General features: G+C 39.6%; 1 protein-coding gene across 1 annotated transcript in view; it reads left to right on the top strand.

The window, feature by feature from the left end:
- The first annotated feature begins 1,791 nt into the window (after positions 1–1,791).
- Positions 1,792–4,406, top strand: part of ZBBX (zinc finger B-box domain containing) — a 148,934-nt gene continuing 146,319 nt past the window's right edge. The window contains exon 1 of the mRNA XM_017886716.1: positions 1,792–1,882. The gene's annotated coding sequence lies outside the window, so the exon portion shown is untranslated. The remainder of the gene's footprint in view (positions 1,883–4,406) is intronic.

Consider the following 4,406-nt stretch of genomic DNA (forward strand, 5'->3'; position numbering starts at 1 on the left):
GGCCTATACATTATTTTATAAGTTTAATTTTACTAATATGTAAGTAAATGCATTGTAAGAATAATTTTTTGAAGTGAAAGTCCTCTGTAGAAGTGATGAGAGGTTATTTGCAAAATAATCTTTACTGGGACATAATTGATGTGTGTTTACTGTTCTCTCTGGAATGTTTCTTGCTCTAATGGCCCATGTCTTTCTCTTTCCTTGCATTCAGATACTTCCCTGGCCATCTACCCTAAAATAGAACTCAATTATATTCTATTTCTTTATTTGGCTTTAGTTTTCTTCATAGTAGCCGACATGTATTTATACTTGTTTAATGCCTTTCTGTTCCCATTAAAATATATTTGAAAATAGGAGGAGCTTTGACGATTTCTTCACTGCAGTATTTTTGGGATCTACAAAATGGACTTTCAATAAATACTTGTGGAATAAATAAGTGAATAGATCAGTGAATGAATGAAAGCTGAACATGTCTTTGGTAATTTGAAGAGCACACCTGTATGGGAAATAGTCTGTGCAAGAAAATCAGTAGTATTGCACATCCACTTGAAACTTGTTCTTGTATTAAAGGAAGGACTTGGTAAAGTTATACCATGAACACGATAATAGCAACCATCATAGACACACCAGCACCACTGTTTCTTACTGTTTATTAAGCACTCAATATGGGCCTGACTTAGAGCTAAATACTTAACATTTATTGTTTCATTTATTCTTCCATACTACATTACGTATGGACTAAGTGTACTGTTATCTCATTTAAGCAGTTAGACTCAGCTTTGTTACTTGCTCGTGGTCACACAGCAGGTAAGTTGTGGCAGTACCAGCACTCAATCTCGAATCTGCCAGACTCCGAAACCCAGACTCATAACCAGAAGACTACCATTGTCTTCTCTTATCCATAGTGGTTATAATCTTATATAATTGAATATGCCAAGTTAAATCATTAATACTTTTAAATGGATATTGGCAGACATAGTAAAGTCAAAAATAATGGTGCAAAGATTAGTACATAACTATAATAGTTAGGATTGTTAGTCTGGTACCAAGATAGATACAATGTGGTTAAGCATAGAAGCGCATACAGTGCAGTACCATTCATGCATCCTAATTGCAATATTTAAAATGGGAGATAAAAAACAGCATATTTAGGAAGCCTAAGATAAATTCACTACAGGTGCAGCTTTGCTCGGAACAGAAGAGTTGTGTTGAGAATTGTGGGTTAATTATGTGTGTGTGTGTGTGCGCGCACACACACACACATGTATTTGCTTTTGCTTTTTGTTTTATATATATTAGACTCAACGGGTCATGTATTCGGTACAAAGAAAAGAGAGTTGTAGACTTTTGAAGAGACCTGGATTCTCTATTGACTTTGCCTATGGTAGCCTTTGATAAATCATTTAAATATAGCATATATGTGGGAGTTCTGAGACTAAACTCCTTGAATTAATTTGTGGGTCTGCCATTTGTTAGCTTTGTAATTTTGGATTAAGATAGTCACATTTTTTGTGCCTTAATTTTTTTAGATTTAAGGTGGCTTGCTATGAGGAAGAATCAAATATGACATATAAGTCTCTCACTCGTAGTTGGAATATGACACGTGCTCAGGTTTAGCACATACCTAATCTCCAAGATCATCTCTGGCAGAAGGCTTCCAGAGCCTGCTGAGTTTTTCCGCCCTTTCCTTCCTGTGATCGCCCCTTCCTCTCTCATTTCGCAGGCTCCTTTTCGCCCTCTGCCGGCGGACAGTGGCAGAACCCAGCTTTCTGGTTGCTATGGGTACCGAGGTAACGCGGTAACTAAGGAGACCAAGACCGAAACTCCCTGCAGCTATCCGCGGCCTGCCGGCGGTGGTGATGCGAGAGGCTGGGGTCTCCAGGTGGGTTGTCTGGCTGCGGGTGGATGAGGGAGAGGAGCGTCTCTAAGTCTGCCTAGCGGGCCGCAAGCCGGAACTAGTTGGTGCGGCGAGCAAAGCTGGCAGAGCGGCTGGAAAGCGGACTCAGCTCGGGTGGAGCTGGAGGCACCGGCCCAGCAGGTGTTTGCTGAGCCCTGGCCATATGCTGACATAGTGCCAGGCCTGCAGGCAGCAGGATGGGGCCCTGGCCTCTGGAGTTGAAAGCCTTTGGTATACACCAAAGACTTCCCAGCCCAAGATGCTAATGGATAAATGAATCAAGAGTGAACCCCAGACATGGGGACTTCATCAGTTGTACCCCTTCTGCAGCCCGACCCTTTCAAATACTAGCCCCTTTTATCCTTTGAAGTCATTTGCACCTTATGAAAAATTTGGCACCTTGAGAAACCCCTTTTGTAGCCTTTAGTCTGCCTGCGCGTTCACATGCACCCACTTCCTTGAAGTTTACTCACAAGTAGACTATGGTGCGAGATGCCCGATTCCTGAGACACCTGAAGTTGTGGATATTTCTTTTTTTCTTCCCAAAATCAGCAGTAGAGAGACTCGGGTATATAAGGTTCAGTTATATATATTTTATAGCTTGACTTAAAATCTAAAGTTAGCAAAGCTCATTTAAAAAAATGGTAAAGTTGAAGCTACACAGGATTAAAATTATACAAACTGTATGTTTATGCGAACCTAACGACTCCCTCTGCCTTTCTCCAATTTAGCTCATCTTATAGTCTACACAGAGGCCTGCCCTGACCTTCCATAATTTTACCAATTGTATTACAAATAAATTGTTTGAAAGTAGTTCCTTCATGTCTTTCAAGACACTTAACAATTCTTGCAATTAGTTTATTTGCTTTTTCATTTTTACCTACTTCCCTCACCAGAGTGTAAGTTCAGTGAAGACTGGTATTATACCTGTCTGGTTGACCTTGTTCCTCAGTGCTTAACCTGACACCCGGCAGGAAGAGAGTTCAGTGTATATTTGTTGATTGCTCATCAAGATCGGTAGGAAACATTGAAAAAATAAAACAGAAAGGTTAGTTGAAGTGGGAAAGAGGTTATGTTTAATCTTTTTCCGTAGGATAGGTTGTGCAAAAAACTAAAAGCAGTAGAAAAAAATTACTTGCTTAGCACATTATTATTGGCACTACATTATGTGTAGGGACTGTACTGATTGCTGGGGTTTCAAAAGTCAATGGTAGGACTACCCTCAAATATTCGGGCTACTTAGGGAAACAAAATCTATATAAACAAAGATACAAAAAATAACACAAGGTAACATACAATAGCAAATGAGTTTAATAGACATGGTCTTTGTATACGAGGAGAAGCTTGGTTTCGATGGAGGGAAGCTTCATGATACAGGCGGCCTTTGAATTGAGCATTGCATAGAATAAAACTTGGTGAGCAGAGAGGTAAACACTAAAGCTCATTATGTAAAAAAGATGAAAGCAGAGATGCTAAGGGTAAAGTAGAATCTTGATGCTCCATTTTCTTTTCTAGGTAGTTTCTAAGGCTCTTTCTTCTCTAGGTAGTTTCTAAGGCTGCCCCTTTCCCTGAACCATGAGCTCTCCGGAGGTCTTATAGGAGCCTACAGCTAGACAAGTCAGGTCACAAATCAGACGCCTTTTATTTAATATCCTGCAAATTAGAGGGGGAGAGGGTCCTTACCATTTTCTACATAGATAAGCTGAAGTTCAGAGAATTTCTATCGTGCAAAGATCTTCTGACTTTAAATCCAGTGAATTTAGGATACCTAGGTTTTCTGACCTTAAATTCAACACCTTTTAATATTGCTTATTATTTTTAATTGAAAGTATTTTAAAATGACATCTTGTCCCTTGATATCTAAAGGTAAAGTTTCTCAGTTGTTCTCAAGGTAACCTGCCTATAGAGGGTAAAAAATGGGTGACTTGGGTACCATTTAGTGCCTTGAAGCAGTATTTTATTATCAGATATCTTGTTTGGCTGAAAGATTGAATGCAACCTGAAGTCAATACCTATTTTAGTCCGTTCTCACACTGCTATGACGACATACCCAAGACTGGGTAATTTACAAAGGAAAGGGGTTTAATTGACTCACAGTTCTGCAGGGCTAGGGAGGCCTCAGGAAACTTACACTCATGGCAGAAGGGAAAGCAAACACGTCCTTCACATGGTGGCAGGAAAGAGAAGGATGACAGCTAAGTGAAGGGGGTTCTCGTGAGAACTTACTAAAAGAGCATGGAGGAAACTGTCCCCATGATTCAATTATCTCCCACCAGGGCCCTCCCACCACATGTGGGAATTATGGGGATTGCAATTCAAGATGAGATTTGGGTGGGGACACAGCCAAACCATATCAATACCTGCTTTACTTTTAGAATTTTTGCTATGAGAATGTGGCACACATTTATTTAGTAGGACACTCCAGCACAAGATACTATTCTAGGAATCATGTATTATCAGTTCTTGCCTTATAATTTTTTAAATATTTTAAAATATATATATTTAAAAT

Source organism: Rhinopithecus bieti, unplaced genomic scaffold (assembly GCF_001698545.2).
Source record: "Rhinopithecus bieti isolate Rb0 unplaced genomic scaffold, ASM169854v2 scaffold_15814, whole genome shotgun sequence".
In the NCBI taxonomy this organism is placed as follows: domain Eukaryota; kingdom Metazoa; phylum Chordata; class Mammalia; order Primates; family Cercopithecidae; genus Rhinopithecus; species Rhinopithecus bieti.